The sequence below is a fragment of the Canis lupus genome, chromosome 18, assembly GCF_003254725.2.
Source record: "Canis lupus dingo isolate Sandy chromosome 18, ASM325472v2, whole genome shotgun sequence".
NCBI classification, from domain to species: domain Eukaryota; kingdom Metazoa; phylum Chordata; class Mammalia; order Carnivora; family Canidae; genus Canis; species Canis lupus.
This window is the reverse complement of record NC_064260.1, coordinates 38,696,869-38,716,617: the sequence shown is the minus strand read 5'-3', so window position 1 is coordinate 38,716,617 and position 19,749 is coordinate 38,696,869. Positions and strand designations below refer to the sequence as shown.

Here is a 19,749-nt window from a genome sequence, read left to right as displayed (position 1 = left end):
CTGTGTGCCCCTGGGGTGGGGTGGGGTGGGGTGGGGAGAGAAGAGATGCAGCGGCTCCCCTCAAGCATCTCATGCTTCAGCTGGGGAGACAGACAACAAACCCCAGGCAGAAGCCAACCCGGCACATCCAGAGGCATGGAGCCTTGAAGGGCAGAGAACATTCAGGAACCAGCTAGAGCGGAGAGTGGCAGCGCTCGAGGCTGGAGCGGCCAAGCCAAGGGAAGGCATCTGGACTTGGGCCCATATCAATCCTGTCCTATTGATCCTGCACCGTAATATGCCTCCTATCCACCCTTGACCGCTGCCCTGCTCAGACACTCATCATCTCTCACCGGGATGTTACCTCCTTCCAGACCCTCACCGATCTGCTGCAGCAGTTGAATTCCATGGTTTCAGCAGGTGACGCTACTTGTGTTATTGCATTGGAGGGACGAGGGAGCACCTAACAGGATCTCTTGCCTCCCACCCGAGTACTGGTGCTGAGGGGCTTTTCCTTCCCATGACCATGTCTGGATATCCAGGCTCCACCCTGTGGGTGTTTTTATGGCAATGGGGGGGGGGGTATATCTACTTAGGTCAGGGGAGAACGGTTTGCCAAACAAGGCAGTATGAATGAGCTGCATCGAGTCATCCCCTGGCACAAGCAGTGGCTGGTCTTCAGCAGGGAGGGCCCCTTCCAATGCAGATTCTCCCCACTGATCCCCCAACCCCGTACCCCCCACCATTGAGCTCTTGCCTCAAGCCTCCTCCAAATAACCTCAGCTAGGACTCACCCCTGACCCCTAATCATCACTTTCTGGCAGGGTCCATATACTCTTTCTTGCTCTTCATCCCTTCCCAAGTTTTCATATGTGGATACACTGCCACCTATTCATACAAAGGGTTTTTGATGACTGATATGCCAAATGAATAAACAAACAAAACAAAACATAAACTTTGTGTCCTTTCAAGATCTGGGCTCATGCAAATCCAAATGTTTGCCTTTCCCAGCTAGGGTCTTGAATGAGGTTTCAAGAGCTTATTTCCGAAGACAAAAGTAAGCAAACATTTTCTCTTTCATTTCAACCAAGGAAACAGATCCTAATCATCTTTTTTTTTTTTTGAGATTTATGTATTTATTTTTAGAGAGTGGCGGGAGTGGGGGTGGGGGCGAGCATCTCAGCACAGAGCCTGACTCCAGGCTCCATCCCATGACCCATGAGATCATGACCTGAGCTGAAACCAAGAGTCAACGCCCTAGACCCACTGAGCCGCCCAGGTGCCCCGAAAAATACTAATCATCTTGAGGCAATGCCAAAACAGAACAAAACACACTGATCCTGGGCCGCTTACTAATCTTCCTGATTCCTCTGGTTTCAGGTGTCCTCATCTATGAAATTGGAATCAAATTGGTGTACAGATTAAAGATCAGAAAAAAAATAAAAATAAAAAAATAATAAAGATCGGGTAAGGACATCATCCAATCAGTACACTCGCTACTTAATAAATAGCAGCTAGTGCCTGCCTGGCTGGCTCAATGGGAGGGGCCTGCAGCTCTTGATCTCCAGGTCATGAGTTCAAGCCCAAGCCCCACGTTGGTTGTAGAGCTTACTTAAAGAAATAGGGACGCCTGGGTGGCTCAGTGGTTGAGCGTCTGCCTTTGGCTCAGGGCATGATCCTGGGGTCCTGGGATCAAGTCCCTCACAGGGCTCCCTGCATGGAGCGTGCTTCTCCCTCTGCCTGTGCCTCTGTGTCTCTCATGAGTAAATAAGTAAAATTTTTTAAAATAAGGGATCCCTGGCTCAGTGGTTTGGCGCCTGCCTTCGGCCCAGGACATGATCCTGGAGTCCCGGAATCGAGTCCCACATCAGGCTCCCTGCATGGAGCCTGCTTATCCCTCTGCCTGTGTCTCTGCCTCTCTCTCTCTCTCTCTCTTTCTGTGTCTCTCATGAATAAATAAAATCTTTAAAAAACAAATGAAAAATGAAAATTTTTAAAATAAGCTTTAATAAATAAAAATTATAATAAAATTTATAATAAATAAGTAATAAACATTTTTTAATCTTTAATAAATTAAACATTTTTTTAATCTTTAATAAATGGGATGCCTGGGTGGCTCAGCAGTTAAGTGTCTGCCTTCAGCCCAGGATGTGATCCTGGAATCCCAGGATCAAGTCCCACATGGGACTCCCTGCATGGAGCCTCGCTGCATGGAGCTTCTCCCTCTGCCTACGTCTCTGCCTCTCTTTGTGTGTCTCTCATGAATAAATAAAATCTTTAAAAAACAAATGAAAAATAAAAAAATTTAAAATAAGCTTTAATAAATAAAAATTATAATAAAATTTATAATAAATAAGTAATAAACATTTTTTTAAATCTTTAATAAATGGGATGCCTGGGTGGCTCAGCAGTTAAGTGTCTGCCTTCAGCCCAGGGTGTGATCCTGGAGTCCCAGGATCGAGTCCCACATGGGACTCCCTGCATGGAGCCTCCCTGCATGGAGCTTCTCCCTCTGCCTATGTCTCTGCCTCTCTTTGTGTGTCTCTCATGAATAAATAAATAAAGTCTTTTTTAAAAGTCTTTAATAAATAGCAGCTACTGTTTTTACCAAAAATGATTTAATTACTGAAAAGCCAAGAGGAAATCATGAAGTCAGATGTGAGGAGGATTGCAAAGTGCTCCTAAACTCAAAGAGAAATGAGGGGGGAAAACTGCTGTATAATGGGTGAGCTTGATCCCCTACCCCAGAGAACTGATGTCTAGGTAGCACCCACATGCACACCGTTGTCATCCGAGTGTCCTCCCCGACGTGGCCCGGCCTGTCCAAAACAGGGATCTGGTTTATTATACTCTGAGCTGCAGGAAGGAAGTCTGTTCATGAATCAGAGTCAACAGGGAAGGGGAAGAAGTCTCCAGAGTATCTCCTCATGCCTTCCAAACAGTTCTGACAAGGGTGGGGAACCACTACACAGTCCTGAATGGGGTGGAGGCCTTCTTGTTCTGGGAGGACCGTTCTGTAACCAGATCCAAAAGGCTGCCCAAGAGGTGCCAGAGAGAGGGGGCTACTCCGGCCTGTCGGGTCAGCCAGCTCAACCCTGGTGGATACTGGGTGGAGTCACCAGTTGTTCCTGCTGGATCTGCCTCCCTTCCACCATGCAGAGAACAGGGAGCTTCCAGGCCAGGCCCTGAGATAGAAATGGGAGCCCCCAGGGCCCCACCACACTGGGCCTTAGGAGCCCCCATCTGAACTCCACTGGGCTCTAATTCCATGCCCATGAGCCAACCGTGTATTGGTGACTTGACTTCCTGCATAGACTTTGGTAGAACAGAGCACCCTGGGGGCACTGACCACCTCTGAATCTGCAGAGCTGAGGACCCAGCTGGAGGACCCAAGGGCTGTCTCAGCCCCACAAAGAGGTAGCACCCAATGTTCACTGAGCACAGACAACCTATGGGCACTATTTGAAGTGCCTTGTACTTATTCTCTTGCTGAATTTAACAAGCCTATGGGACTAGGTGTTATTAGCATCGACTATCCAGGCCAACTGAGGCTCAGAGGGATTAAGCAACTCGCCCAACCTCACACCACTAGTAAGTAAGTGGCAGGGTTGGGATATAAAACCTAGATGCTCTACAGCCCGTGCCCTTAACTAGTGCCCCACCCAGCACTACCCCCCACCCCAACAAGTGCTAGGCCAAGCATGAGCTCTGGAATGGGGTTGCTATGAGTATCAATTATCAGTAATAGGAATGGGGGCAGGTGTCTCATTCAAAAGGCATCATTGAGTAAAACAAGAGAGTTTTGCTTTCCAGTCTGCAGTGGGTCTCCGTCTCCCAGCCCCATTCACCTGACCACCTCCCCACCCCAGACACAGGCGGTCTCCAGGAGGAGACCACAAGAGTCCTGTGGGGAGGCAACAGGATTTTTCAGATGTCCAGCTCCCTCAGGGTATAAAGAACAAGAAATAACTGAGACCAATGAACACTGTACTTTAGTTGTGGGGGAAGGCAAAGAGAAGCAGAGACTGGAACACTTCCGTTGGTGCTAACGGGGTCGGATGCAGGGACTTGGAAATCCACTGGGAGAAGCGGGGAAACTTGGCCCCAAGTGCGATCCCCATGTGCCAGGGGAGCACACACATGATGGAAGCCTCCCCTGCTCCTCCAGGGTGACTCCCTGTGCCCCTCTACCCTTCCTCTCTGCATCAGCCGGAATCAAACACATGGGGAGATGAGGTAGGCCCATCAGAAGCTATAGACAGAACACTGGACAGAGAAGCAGGAGACCCGGGGTCCGGAGCCCCCCAGCCAGGCCATCTGGAGCAAGTGCTAATGTCTCTCATCCCTCACTGGCCGCGACGCTGGGCCCCTGGCCGGGCCTGATGGTGATCCAGGACCCACCGCAGGTGCGGGAACCTGCCTTCTGCCCACCTCCCCTCTCCCCACACAGTGGCGGGCAGGAAAGGCCTAGATGCAGCGCACGCCCTGGGAGTTTCTGCTTGGAAGCTGAAATGGCCTGAGAGTGACTCAGAAACCACGGATGTTCTCGAGGCTGATGGGTTCGTATAGATTGTGGAGGCAGCTCTCCTCGTGGGCTGCGAAGCCACAGGATGAGCTGTGACCACTCTCGAGGCAAGAGCCACATACTGCGAAGGGCTTTCTGCCCTCTGCGTCTTAAAGCAAACACAGACGCCACTCCCTTCGAGACAGAGCTGCGTCTGGGGATACAACAGGCCTTTGCGGTGACCCTCCTTCTGGAATTCTCAATGAGCACATCATATCGGGTATGAATACTGGCAACGGTAATGACAGTCATTTCCCGAATGTTGCTTAGGGGCCAGGTGTCGTGTTAAGAGCTCAACGTGTCCTATATCATCATCTCATCCTCACAGCCACCCCATACGGTGGCTGCTATCGTTTCGCCCACTTTAGAAATAAGGAGTCTGAGGTCTAGAGAGATGAAGCAGCTTGACCACGTCACATGGCCAGACTTGCCACTCAGGTTGGCAGGCCCCAGAGCCTGTGTTTTTGTTTTTTGGTGTTTTTTTTTTGTTTGTTTGTTTGTTTTTTTCAGAGTCTGTGTTTTAACTACACTTTCATGCTATGGTGTCCCTCTTCCTGTGCCAATGTGACCCTCCTCCAGGAAGCCCTCTCTGATGCTCCCCCTTCCTCCACACAAACATCCTCTCTCCATCCCCTGCAGTCTCACAGCACACCCTTTTTTTGTACCATTCTTTGGACATCTCTCTTATGCCACTTTGATGTTATTTCTTTCCCAGCCTCTCCCTGGGAGTATAGTTCTTGTGATCAGATGTGGGGGGAACAATCTACACTAGACAAACTCACACGAGACTGATTGATAAACCTGGAGTGCAATTTATTAATTTACACTGAGAAATGAAACCACCCAGCAGACGGGAATCCTGAGGTTGACTGGTCAGCACAACCTCTTTCAGGAAGGGATAGACTTTTGGGAAAGGTAATCAATACGAGAAGGTTGTTTGTTCAGTATAAAGTCAGAGTGAAGGGAATTGATGGATTGACACTTAGGTAGAGCCTGACACACCCCTCTAAGCCTCCCACTTGCCAAGGGGCCAGAATATCCAAGGCAGGGATCCCTAGGGGGGGTCCTCTTCTCTGGAGAGTGCTGGATTTTTCTGGGTCCTCGGAAGAGCCTACCTTTCTGGCTGTGTTTGTTGTGACAGTGACTAGCTTTCTAGCTAGCTCGCTTGTTTAGGTTATTTCTGCATATTTGAGGGAACTGAAGGGGAACTTCCCATGTGAGACCCACTGAAGAAGAATGAACACTACACCGCCCTTTGCAGAGCCTTGACGTCCACGATGTCAGCTCATCTCCACACTGCCTTGTCACAGGAGGGACGGCGATGGCAAAAACCATGGAAGGCAGACAGCCTGGGTCTGAATCCCGGCGATGAGTCCGTTTCCCCAACTCAAAGCTGGAAATAATAATAGCATCCGCGTCATCAGTTGTCGAGAAAGCGCAGTGAGTTAGTACACATGAAGTGCTTAAAACAGTGTCTGGCATCTGGTAAGACCTTGATACTTGTTAGTGATGCTTAATAATTCATTTTATAGATGAAAACACTGAAGCCCAGAGAGAGAAAAAGTCAACTAAGATCATGCACACAGCCAGGAAGTGGCAAAGCGATCATTCAAAAGCAAACTGCCTTTCTTTGAGCGTCCAGGCTTTCTGCCCCCCCACCCCCCCAGCCAGCTCCTTATTCTTCCTCCTGCACAAGAATCCCAAAAGGATCAGAAATGCAGACACCCACGACGCCCAGGTGGCTCAGCAGTTTAGCGCCGCCTTCAGCCCAGGGTGGGATCCTAGAGACACTGGATGGAGTCCCACGTCGGGCTCCCTGCATGGAGCCTGCTTCTCCCTCTGCCTGTGTCTCTGCCTCTCTCTCTCTCTGGGTCTCTCATGAATAAATAAAATCTTAAAAAAAAGAAATGCAGACACCCACCCGCCCACCCCATCCCCAAGAATGGGTAACCTTTAGAAGGATGAAAATAACAAGGTCTGGCGAGGACACCCAGCAAGCCGAGGGAATAGGTAGGACCAGTCACTTTGGAAATGTGTGCGGCAGGTTCCCAGGGTGCGGGGGCACAGTGATGGAGTCCGCCAGGGTCCGCCGGGGAGGAGCACCACTCTGTGTGTGGGTTTGTCCCTACTTGGTGGGGCAGCTGGCTCGGCACTCTTGCAAAACTGTTGTCTTTGCTTCTCAAGGTGGAGCTTGAAGGCCGCAGGTCAGACAGCCAAGAACAGAAGGTGGACTGAGAGTCGGGGAGATCAAGGAACAGGCTGGACACCCCATGAGCTCTAACTGGTGCCCCACAAGGAAAGGCTGGATCCCAGAAGCTCATGGCAGCTTTTGTTGCCTCTGTCACGGAGGATATGGTGGGTGTTTTGCAGGAGCCTGGATCTTTCACCACCAGCTAAACACATACACACCTGGCTCAGCAGGAGGAACCAGCTGCTCCTTCCCGTCGATGAGGTGGGTCAGCAGAGCAGCCACGACAGGTGCGAGCGACAGAATGGCTGTTGCTTCCCTTCTGCCCTCCGAATCCCCTCAAGGATCCCCCTCGTGGCCCACCCTAACCAGAAACACATAAGGAAGGGAATTCAGTGTAGACACCACACCTACCCCAGGATCAGGCAATCCCGCCCTAGACATTTACCCAAAAGAAATGAATGCATATGTTCACCGAAAGACATGGGCAAGAGTGGTCATAGCAGCTTTATTCATAAAGCCCCAAACTGGAAACAATTCAGCTCAAAAATGCCCCTTAACTTGCACCTGGGTGGCTCCATTGGGTAAAACGTCCGCCTTTGGATCAGGTCCTGGAATCAAGTCCCGCATTGGGCTCCAAACTCTACAGGGAACCTGCTTCTCCCTCTCCCTCTGCTGGCCCTTCCCCCTGCTTGTGCTTTCTCTCTCTTTCTCTCTCTCTCTCTCTCTCTTTCTGTCAAGTAAATAAATTAAATCTTTAAAAATAAAAAAAAAATTTTTGAAAAAACTGCCCATGGATAGGAATATGGATAAATAAATTGTCCCACATTCACACAACGGAATACTGCTTTGCAATAAAAAGAACAAACTATTGGGACACACAACATAGATTAATTTCACAGACATGATGTTGGGCAGAAGAGACCGGTCACAAAAGAACATATGGTGTACAATTCTATTTGTGTGAAGCTCAAGGACACGCGAGACCGATTGGTAGTGACGAAAATCAGAGTGATGGTTGATTACCGCCAGGACAGGCGAGGTGGGTGAGACACCAGGACCACCTGACGGAGCCTTCGGGGTCCCTGGAAGTGTTCTGTGTCTTGATCTTGGCGGTAGTTATTCAGTTCTCTTCATATGTGAAAATTCATTGGACTAAGCACTTAAGGTTTGTGCCCTCGACTGAAGGTCGAATGAAACTATACCTTCATTTAAAATGGAATGCAGGGGGAAAAAAATAAAATAAAATAAAATAAAATAAAATAAAATAAAATAAAATAAAATAAAATGGAATGCAGGGGATCCCTGGGCGGCTCAGCAGTTAAGTGCCTGCCTTCAGCCGAGGGCGTGATCCTGGGGTCCCGGGATCGAGTCCTGCATCGGGCTCCTTGCATGGAGCTTGCTTCTCCCTCTGCTTCTCTCTCTCCCTGTGTCTCTCATGAATAAATTTAAAAAATATATTTTTAAAAAATGGAATGCAGGGGGCACCTGGGTTAAGCATCTGCCTTCAGCTCAGGTCATGATCCCGGGGTCCTGGGATTGAGCCCCGCATTAGCCCCCTGCTCAGCCGGGAGCCTGCTTCTTCCTCTCCCCCTCACCCTGCTCATGCTCTCTGTCTCACTCACTCTCTCTATCTCGAATAAATAAATAAAATCTTTAAGAAATAAAATAAAATGGAATGCAGATTCCTGGCCACCCCCAGAGGTACTTGCCGGTTCTGATGCCGCTCAAGGACCACTCCGGGGAGCACAGCTCTGAGCCTCATTCTTCAGTTTGCTCCCCATTCTGTATAGCTAGTCATCTTTTTTTTTTTTAATTTTTTTTTATTATTTATTTATGATAGTCACACAGAGAGAGAGAGAGAGAGAGGCAGAGACATAGGCAGAGGGAGAAACAGGCTCCATGCACCAGGAGCCCAACGTGGGATTCGATCCCGGGTCTCCAGGATCGCGCCCTGGGCCAAAGGCAGGCGCTAAACCACTGCGCCACCCAGGGATCCCGCTAGTCATCTTTGAATTTATCCTAATACCAGCTCTTTCAAGGACAGAGAACATCCAACTTTAATCCTACTTCTCTGGATTTGAAAAAGCAATTCCTGTTCAAAAAAAGTCACCCCAGGTAGTGGGACTTAATCAAACAACCATCCTGCCTAGAAAGGGGCATCGGAAGGTGTGTTAACAATCTCTGAAAGTTGAGCTGCTCTTGGTCTTCAGATGTCGGGTAGGTTAATGGTTTCCCACGTTCACAGACCATTCCAGGAATGGGAGCTTTCCTGTTTTCACAACACTCTCCCACATCCGGAACACGGCTCAGCCCTCCCCTGGCAGGAACCCGCCAGCACAGCTGCCGTCAGCTGGAGAGGCTGAGTCCCTTAGGGACAGGAGGTCCTCACCCCGAGATGGGGAGGTGTCCTCCCTGCAGAAGCTCTTGAAGTTCACAAGATTCCTGGACACAAATGGCCCAAGCTTCTGCACAAAACCCCAAACGAGAATAATTCCCTTTCTTCCCATTTGAAACCCAGCTGTACCCAGGGAGCAAATGTGCACCTGCATGCCTGTATCCCCTCCAAGCTTCAGTTTCCATCCCGCAGCAGCGCCCGTGGGCCATGCGATGCCACATCCTGATGGAGGGAAGGCAAGAGACAGAATAATCCCGTGAATTTACACAGTTCTCTACAACTGGCCAAACGAAGCTCTTCCTGTCCCCCTCCCCCAGCTGGAAGGGATGCAGGCAGAGTCCTTTGGGAAAGGTTTGGTTTCAGGGTCCCCAGTGAGACCTGATACCTCCCAGAAGCAAACACAGGGAGGTTACCAGCTGCTTATCAGCGTGCACCTGACAGGTACCTGGGCTCAGGGGAAATAACGCCAAATTGACAAATTAAGTGATTAGGCTCCAGCTCAGCACCCGAGCAAGCGAGAGAGGCAGTGGTGGCACAGGGATGCCCAGACTCCACCTCGCAGTCAGAGGCCTGAAGCTTCTGGAAGAGCAGACACAGATTAAGTGTCATTTCTGTGCAGTGTCCCCCTGCCCCCAGGGGACAAGTCAGCCCTCCCTTCCATCTACCAAAGCCAGGCAGCCAGGGCGGCGGGAGAGCTGCCTTCCCACACTGCAACTTGGGCAACTCATAGCTGACCTGCCTCACTCCACCCCTTGCTGACAGGCCCAGCCTGTGAGCCATATTAGCATGCACAGGAGAGGCCTGAAGTCAAATCTGGAAACAAAGAGATCCAAAGCAAGCAACGAGATTGGAGGAATGCCGACAAAGGGGGCTCCGAGAAGCAGGGCGGGCAGATTGATCCAGAAAGGATAGCAGGAGCTAAGTGGTACCCGCTGAGCTTTGCACATGGCTCAGTCTACACCCGGTCATGCTGATGGACAGGGTCTGTGGAGGGTATGGATATCTCAAGGCTCAGGGCCGATGCACCTGCAATTTCCTGGGATGGGGGACCTGATGGGTGAAGGGCCCAGGGCTGGGGTTAAACCCATCAAAAAGGAGCTGGGACTGGGGCAGCCTCATGCCTGCAGACAGTGTCCAGGGAAGTTAGACGCTGCCCCTGAGGCTGGACTGGGGGTGCGGGGGACCACCCCTGGGAATACTGGCTTAAAAACACTTTCCAGAAAGACACACAGTCTGGGCTATTTGAGGATGCAGCCCTGAGTCACTTGTCCTGATTCCTCAAGAGAGGAGACTCCAGGAAAAGGGAAAGAACAAAACTGCCTTGGGACTTCTGCTTAAAAGCTTCAGTGTCAGTAAGAAGAGAGCTGCTCCTCTCTCAGCCCTGACAGGAGATCCGCCCTGGTGGGAAGGGGCAGGGAGCATCAGCAGGAGAGCAAGCAACAACAAGCTGAGAGACAGGAGGACACCCTCTCGGGGGTGCATTTGGGAGGCACTGGCCCCCACCAGGTCTGCAGGATTGAGGCCCGGGGGTAAAGGTCATTGTGATGTCTGCCCAGGCCTGTGACAGCCACCCCTCGTCCACCAGCCTCCCTCCAGCTGTGACACACTCTCCCTGCGTGACTGTGAACACGTGCCTCCTCCTCTGAGCCCCCTCCTCAACCAGAAAAGAGGAATCAAATTGCTCTGAGCTTTCTCCCACATCAGCAGGAGATTCAGAAACCCCGTGCTCTGAATCTGCGTAGTGCGTCCCTGTGCCCTCTGCCATCAGCACGGCTGCAGGCCCAAGAGCGCTGGCACAGAGCAAGGGCCTCTGGGTGGGAATGGCTGCAGTGCTGAGATGCTGGCATGTATGCAGGACCAAACAGCGGCCCAGGCAGGGGGAGAGCCCCTTATTAGCCCTGGGCCCCAGCACCTCATGGCTGTCTGTGCATCACTGGGAGTACCTGTCACCCTTCATGTATTAAAGTGATCTGAAACTTTGAACAGGCCACACAGCACCTGGGCCTGGCTCCTCCTCACAGAGCCCTCTGTGCCACCCGGCTCCTGCAGGAAGCCCCTTGCTCTGTCCCTTATTGCCTCACCCCTGGCCAGCTCCTACTCATCCTTCAGAACATGGCTCAAATATCCCTTCCGAAGGACACTGTCACTGAGCCCCAGGACGGACACACTGTGGCCAGTACTCTTCCAAAGAATTTATCCTTGCCTCTAACTACACATTTGTGTTGAGGGTGACTTGATTTCTGAGTTTTCCCCCTACCACTCCAGCAGGTAAACATTCACAGCACATAATGGGGGTGGCCGACTTATAGTCACCCGACAACCATTTATGGAGTGATCGCTGGGTGCCAGGGGCCACAGATATATCAGTGACCACAAAGACAAAATTCTCTGGTCTTGTGGAGTTGAAATTGTAGTAAAAAGAGACAGCTGTGGGGCATCTGGGGGGCTCAGCCGGTGAAGCGGCTGCTTTCAGCTCAGGTCATGATCCAGGGTCCTGGGATCGAGCCCCCGCCTTGCTCAGCAGGAAGTCTGCTTCTCCCTCTCCCTCTGCCTGCTGCTCCTGCTACTTGTGCTCTCTCTCTCACTCTCTCTCTAGGATAAATAAATAAATAAATAAATAAATAAATAAATAAATAAATATTTTTAAGATTTTTAAAAAAGATTTTATTTATTTATTTATTTATTCATGAGACACAGAGAGAGAGAGAGAGGCAGAGACATGAGCAGAAGGAGAAGCAGGCTCCACGCAGGGAGCCCGACATGGGACTTGATCCTGGGACTCCAGGATCAGGCCCTGGGCTGAAGGCGGCGCTAACCGCCGAACCACCCGGTCTGCCTGTATAAAATCTTTTTTAAAAAGCCAATAAACAATAAAGCTAATTAATAGATAACTTACATAGCATGTTGGCAAGTTAGGAGTGCTGCGGAAGACGGAGGAAGTAGAGCGGATGTGGGGGTGCCAGGTGGGAGCATGAGGTGCAGGATTAAGCAGGAGGCCTCACCACAAAGGAGGGCACCCGAGGAGCCTTGGGGGAAGCAATGACTTGGCAGAGGGTGGCCAGTCGCTGCCACATCTCCAGCCTCTGGCCCCCTGCTTAGCACCCAGTAGTCATCCAGGAAATTACTGAACAGAATAGATGGGTAAGTGGATGGACAGTCCTCGTTTAGCTGGATTTTTTCTTAAGACTTCCATTTATTTATTTGAGAGAGAGAAAGACAGCACAAGCAGGGGAAGGGGCAGAGGGAGAAGCAGACGTCCCCCTGAGCAGGGAGTCCAATGAGGGGCTTGAACCCAAGACCCTGGGATAGTGACCTGAGCTGAAGGCAGATGCTTAACCAACTGAGCCATCCAGGCATCCCTGTTTAGCTCTGTTCCATGCCCAGCCAAGACACTGTCATTGGGACCTAGGGGACCATGGAGGTCATTGTGGGGGACCCCTCCACCCACATCTCTTCCCCTTGCCACTGCTCAGCAGTCATGTGACTCAGGGTCGGCTCTCACCTGCAGGGCCACTCTGAGGAGTCCAGGACCAGGGAGGTGGGGTCGTGCTCCTCACCAGAGACTAACTCGGGATCTCGACTTCAGTCTATCATCCTTGGGGTGCCAATCACCGAGCTCAAGAGGGGGTTGACCTAAGGCACCCAGAGAGAAGGGAAGGACTTTTCCCCCCACAACGGGGGAAAGTCCACTTTCTCCGGGAGATGGAGAAGCAGTTATGCTCAAGTCATTTGGGGTTGAGTTTTCCAAATAATCAATACTGCCGGGGGTTGCTTCCACCCCCACTGTGACCCCTCACCAGGCACCTGGTCCCTTTTTGCCAAGGTCATGGAGGAGTCTCCCCGGTATCCTGTCTTCCGTGTTCTTGAGCTCAGGGTAGCTACTGAGATACATCTTGTCCAAAACCCTGCCTCTGCAGCCACGACCAGCTGCCGCCCACGGGAGGGAGAGGATAAAATCTTCCACTGAAGGGAGATGGAGGGAGGGTCCCCAAGGTCCCGCCTGGGCTGGGGGAGAGGCCACAGGTCCCTCCGGCTCAGCTCCTCCCGCCTGGGGCCCAAGAATACTGGCACTCGCTCCACTTGCCGCCTGGCTACTTCTCATTTCTTAGGTGGGTCCTGCCTCAGGCAGAAAATTCCTCTTTTTTTAATTTTAAATTCTAAATTATTAAAGAGGTCATATATGCCTTGGGTTTTAAGAAACAAAACAGCACAAAAGATTATGTAGTAAAAAGTTAAGTCTGCCGTGACCTGGGGCAGGCTGGCTGCCGTGGGCCCAGAGGCGGGGCGGGCGGTATTATTCACGGCCACAGGCCCCTCTAATGACTCTGAGTCGCGAGGACTGTCCTGCGGCTGGACCCTGCTGCAGCACCAGCCCTGCCCTCTCACCCCCAGCACAGTCCTTCCAGTACAAAATTCTGGTAGCTTCCATTACCTGTGTTGTTTATGTCCTTCCAGAGGTGGCCTCTGCCTGCCTCGGTGCGCGGACAGTTACATACATTCCACCCCACAGGGTTGGACGCAGTACTAATGCACCAGTGCATCCTTCTGCCCCTTACCTTGCTGAGACTTAGTATCTTTGCTAAGTTATTGTTCCTTATGAGAACACGTAAACCTGGGCACCTGAGTGGTGGCTCAGCGGTTGAGCATCTGCTTTTGGCTCCGGGTGTGATCTCAGGGTCCTGAGATCGAGTCCCACATCAGGCACTGCATGGAGCCTGCTTCTCCCTCTGCCTGTGTCTCTGCCTCTCTCTGTGTGTCTCTCATGAATAAATACATTTTAAAAATTAAAAAAAAACACACACATAAATTTCTTTCATTCTTTTTTTCTTTCAAGTAGGCCCCCCACCTGGGTGGCTCAGTAGGTTGAGTGGCTGCCTTTGGCTCAGGTCATGATCTTGGGCGCTGGTATCAAGCCCTGTGTGTTGGGCTCCCTGCTCAGCTGGGAGTCTGCTTCTCCTCCCTCTGCCCCTTTCCCCTCCATGCTCTGTCTTGAATAAATAAAATCTAAAAAAGGAAAAAAAAAAAAGTAGGCTCCACACCCAACATGGTGCTTGAACTCATATCCTGAGATTGAGAATCCCAAGCTCTACTGACTGAGCCAGCCAGCCACCCCTTCATTCTTTTTGATGCCTGCATATGGATGTACTAAAATGTATGTAGCTCCGGGTGCCTGGGGGGGCTCAGTTGGTTAAGTGTCCAACTCTTGGCTTTCAGCTCAGGTCATGATCCAAAGTTGTGAGATTGAGTCCTGCATCAGGCTCAGCACTCAGTGTGGAGTCTGTTTGAGATGCCCCCTCCTCCTTCCTCCCCCCAATGCTCCTACCACCACTCATGTTGTCTCTCTCTAATAAAATTAAAAAACTGTAAATGTATGTAGCTAATCTCCTATTGAAAATATATACTACAAACAACAAGGCTGCATTGACTATCAACCTACAGATGTCTTTGTGCACATTTTAGGAGTTCCTGAAGGATAATTTCCTAAAAAGTAAATTTGATGGGGAGCACCTAGTTGGCTTAGCCCGTTCAGCATCTTGATTTCAGCTCAGATCATGATCTTGGGGGTCCTGGGATCAAACCCCTAGTCCAGCTCCATGCTGAGTGTGGCGCCTGCTTGAGATTCTCTCTCTACTTCTCCCTTGACCCCTCCCTACTTCTCTCTCTCTTTCTCTCTCTCTCTCTCTCATCCAAAAAAAGTAAATTTGGGGGTCAACAAGCATATTCATTTTCAATTTAATAGCTTCTATCAAATTGTCCTCCAAAATGCTCAGACCAATGAACACTCTCTTCCATAATGAATGAATGCCTGCTGTCCCCACCCTGGAGAGGCAAGAAAGTCACAGGCCCACTTTGGAGGGCGTGGAGTAGGGAGCACTAGCCTGTCATAGCACCATCGTCATTAACAAGACCGAGGACCAGAGTGGTAAGAGGAAGGACTTTGGGGTCAAACAGAACAAGACTTGAGTCGAGGCTCTTTTACTTACCTGCTATGTGCTTCAACCAAATGCCTTACCCCACGGACCACAGTTTCCCAACATATAAAGTAGAAATTAAAAATCAGATGGCTCAGGTGGTTAAGTGTCCAACTCTTGATCTCAACTCAGGTCACGACCTCAGGGTTGTGAGGTCGAGCCCCACATTGGGCTCTGCACTGGACATGGAGCCTGCTTAAGGCTCTCCTTCTGCCCTGCCTTCTGCTCACATGCTCTCTCTTAAAAAAATTTTTAAAGAAATTAAAAATCATATGCATTTCACCGGGTCATTATAAAGAGTCAATAATAAAGGGTCAGTTCTGGAGATCCACTATACAACAGTGTCTATAGATAATAACACCGCAGTATACCATTAGAAATCTAAGAAGGTAAATCTCATGGTAAATGTCCTTACCACAATAGAATAAAAAGAACTGGTTCATGTATATACTTTGACCCCAAAATGGAAAAAAAAAGAGCCAATAGAGATCATATATATACAAAGCTGCTTATACAGTGCCTGGCACGCAGTGGGAGCTTAATAATGAGAATTAATTTTTGTAGTAGGCAGCTCTCGGAATCTGAGTGCCCTCTTTGTCCATGAAGGGCTTTGATCTGGATTTGGCTCAGGCAAGCCCCCAAAGAAGCACCGAACACAGGCGCAGGGGACAGGGAGGGGACACAGTGTTGGTCTCAAGGCTGAGGGGGGGGGGGAGGGGCTGGCGGAGTCCAGAGAAGCCACCTGGCTGGGACAGGTTCAGGCCTCAGGAAAGGTGGTAGCTGAAAGGGCAGGTGATGTGGAGGAAGGACAATGGAATAGGAGGTCAAGTTAGACTGTGGCATAAGATAATTCAGTTTTTCCTAAAAGGAAGGGGGGTGGTGCAAGATGATCTTGAGGGATTTTTTTTATACTATTAATTCCTTTTTATCTTATTGTACATTGAAAAATATAACCAACACATTAACAGATGATTCCAAGGGGACTCTCGCTTAGGATAATGCTGGAGTAGGCGTTCAAATGTTTAAGAAGTGAGTTGATTTACATTTAAAGATTAAGTAAATCACAGTACATGATGTGTGAGCCACAGTTAGCCCCGAATCATCATGGTGATCCATGAATGACTGAAGTTCTTGAAACACTGGCACACAACGCCAGTTAGGGAATTTAGCACAAGTTCTGGAAGCAGACAGCCAGCAATCCAAACCCAGCTCTGCTTTCTTACCCTGGAGGCACGTGGGCTAACCCCACTGGATGGCAGATTCCTAATCTGTAGAGTGGGGATAATATTAGTTTTTACCCACAGGGTCATCGTGAGGATTCGATGCGATTGCACGCGTGACACACCTCACGGCCTGGTGTGTAGTAAACACCTAACAAGTGGGGGGTCACTGTGATTATTAAACACCTAACAAGAGAGATCGTTTCTAATTACTGTAATGGATGTAGGCTGAAGAGTTTTGACTTTCTTTTATAAGCAATAATAGCGGTTTTGTTTTTATAGAATGCATCCTGTTGTGAAAATAACATCTCAACAACATTAACAAAGAAGATTCTTAAGCAGAAAGGAAAACCACTCATTCTCCCACCCTTAAATAATTTTCGTTTTTGCATATTCTCTACCAGACTTTGTCAACATGAATACTGACTGTTCATGGTTGCAATCACAGTGTTCATGCAAATTTCGTATCCTGTTTTTTTCTCAACAAACATGATGTTATAAACATTTTCCATGCTTCTGCATATTCTCTATAATTATCATTTTTGTGGCTGCATAATATTGCATTGACTGAATGAGCCATGGTTTTCTTAACCATCTCCCTGCCTAGAAAAATGTAGGAGGATAAGGCCCGTGGCATGCCAAGAGCTTTCTTCATCTATTGAATTATGCTCTTAAGATCAATTCCCAGAAGTGAGATTAATGGGTCAAAAGGTAATAATATTTTTGAGGCTCTTGTTACATTTTACTAGATTGTTTTGCAGAGTTTTGCATATTGCTTCCAGAGACGTAGGAACACAGACTTCATCCAACCTTGCCAGCACTGGGTGATGGTGTTTATGAATTCTGCTAATTTAATAAGTATGAAACGCTATCCTGAGACTGCCTTCATTTCCATCTCTTTGATCACGAACAGGTTGAACTATTTTTTCCAAGTATTTGTTTACTCTTCTTATCCTCTTGGGTGAAGGAGTTGTCCACATCCTTCACCTGTTTATCTGTTGAAGTCTTAGGGTTTTTCTTACTAATCTGAGTGCTTCAGAGCTCGTGGACATTAATCATTTGCTGGCCAGATTTGGCCACGGGAGGCTTCTGAGCAGGAGGTAATAGGATCAAAACCACACCTTGGGGAACTAATATTGGGATTAACTAAAGTGGGGGGCTAAGAGACAGAGAAATGTGTCAGTAGGCGACTGTGCTCAACCCCAAAACAGGAGCCAGAACAGTACAGTGGAGGGTACTGGGAATGGGCAGGAGGGTCCATGTCCCCTGTACTAGAGCTTGTAGCTCTCTGCCCTGCCTCCCATAATGCTCTTCACACATATACACTCTCCCTTGCAAAATCAGTGGTTTCAGCCCACAGAATTTAAGGGGAAAGGAATTGTTCAGTCCTGTCCATTCACGACAGAAATGAGAAAAGTGCTGCCTGTAGAGAACTGCATGGGGAAGTAATACCACCCTTCCTCTTCTGGTGCCTCCCAGAAAGAGGGGAGGGGTTGGAGAATTGGTATAACAGGAAGGGGGCATCATCAGAGCCCTTCAACCCAAAAGACGGATTCCTAGACTAATAGAATCTAAGGCAAATGATCTAACAACCCCCCTTCCCTGGGGCAGAGCTTCCCAATACTCCCCAAAGCCCACTGTGCATCCCAGACGTGCCCCCTCTGCTGGACGCCAACCCAACCAGCAGCACCTTGAACCATGACTATCAGACTTTGCAGAGTGCCTGCTGTGAGCCAAGGCTGTGCCAGGGTCATGAAATAAAGCCAAAGAAAACACGGAGCCCGTGCGCGGCTATTTCACAGTCTAGTGAGGGGGGGGGAGGGCTCTATTCACCAGGAAGGGAACTCCAGCAAACACAACAGGACCCAAGTCCCGTTCAATAGGCCTTCAAGGAGCCAAAATGCTGACTTTGGATGAAGACTGGCATGGAGCTTCATGAAACAAGGGAAGAGTCACACAGACCTGGATTCAGAGCTTGGTTGCACAATTTCCTAGTCATGTCAGCTTCGCCGCAGTCACATGACCAGTCCACGTGGCTGCCCCTAACATCTGCGGGCCTAACATTGCAGACAGACACGCGGGTACCACGAGCTGGGATTTTTCTCGTCACCCCGCCAGTCCATGCCAGGCAACCTCTGCCCACAAGGTACCCCTCCCCTCTTACCACACCAGCATTGTTCCTTTGCATTCTTCAAAGGAATCTGACATTGGAAAGACTAGGTTCAAATTTAGAATGATTTAACTCCATGGAGTTCTTTCTACACAGAAACACAGCCACCTCCTCTTGTCTTCCCAAACATAGCTCCATCCCAGAAAAGGGGCCTCACGTCCATCCTAAGTGGGAATATCCTATCCACATGTTCAAGCTCCAACCACCCCTCACAAACACCAGCCCCTCAGCTACCCTTTGGTTAGGGGTGCCCACACTGGTGGAAAGGTAGATGGGAAAAGATGCCCCCAGAGGCAGTGGACTCGGGTAATTTGAGCAAATATTCCAGAATTCTGGATACCCATAGTGTGATCATCAAGAAGTGGAATGCAGGCTCCCAGAGGGCACATCCCCTTGGTTGCAGGGACTTCACACCCTATGGAGGGATGCTGGTTGGAGGAGGAAGACCTGAAAGGAAAACACTCTAGTTTATTTTTTTCAAAACCCTCTAAAGCATGGGATCCAGGGCAAGAAGGATCTAAGAGTAATACTACCACTCTGAGTAATCTCCATCTGTAAAAAGGGGATATTAATAGACCCTCCCCCATAGAGCTGCTTGGAATGTTCAATGAGCCAATACACATAGGTTCATGACACGAAGTAGTTCACAAATGCCAGTAACTGTTATAAATAATACAAATGGATAGAGACCCTAGAAACCAAGCAGGGAAGGAGGCAACAAGTTCTAACAGCCTTGTCCTTTAAACTACTTTGGTTTCTGTTTTCTTCCCTATCTTGGAAAGCAGCTCTGTCCCCTGTCCCCATTAGGCAGGCGAGTAGGACTTGGAATTCACTGTGGGAGGGTTCTGGGTGAAAAGTGCAGCCTCTCCTCCCTCCTCCTCCTCAGCCTCCCTCTCCCCTTTGCTCCCCCACCCCTTCCCCCTGCCAGCACGCACTGAAAGATTTAGGGGTCTCCGGAGGTTCCTAGGAGTTCTGACCTGCCCATGGGGTCCTCCTCACACCCCCAGAGCTGGGCAGCAGGAGGCAGCATGGAAAGGAATCTGGCTGAAGTAGCTTCTGACTCTGGAGACACAGAAAAATGAGGGTGTCACAAAGTCACGGTTCTGTGGGGCCTTCAAGAAAGAGCACCTAGGGGCAGCCCCGGTGGCGCAGTGGTTTGGCACCGCCTGCAGCCTGGGGTGTGATCCTGGAGACCCGGGATCGAGTCCCGCATCGGGCTCCCTGCGTGGAGCCTGCTTCTCCCTCTCCCTCTGCCTGT

At 49.7% G+C, this 19,749-nt stretch overlaps 1 long non-coding RNA gene across 4 annotated transcripts in view; it reads right to left on the bottom strand.

Moving 5' to 3' along the window:
* Window positions 1–5,335: 5,335 nt before the first annotated feature.
* The window catches only part of LOC112663373 (uncharacterized), a 32,062-nt gene continuing 17,648 nt past the window's right edge, over window positions 5,336–19,749 (bottom strand). The window contains exons 1-5 of one of the 4 annotated variants that reach the window (XR_004806789.2): window positions 12,026–12,613; window positions 9,575–9,708; window positions 9,278–9,351; window positions 6,953–7,095; window positions 5,336–5,936 (exon numbers count right to left, since the gene is read on the bottom strand). This is a non-coding gene — a long non-coding RNA (uncharacterized LOC112663373). The other 3 variants (XR_003139193.3, XR_007403579.1, XR_003139192.3) reach the window with 3 other exon arrangements.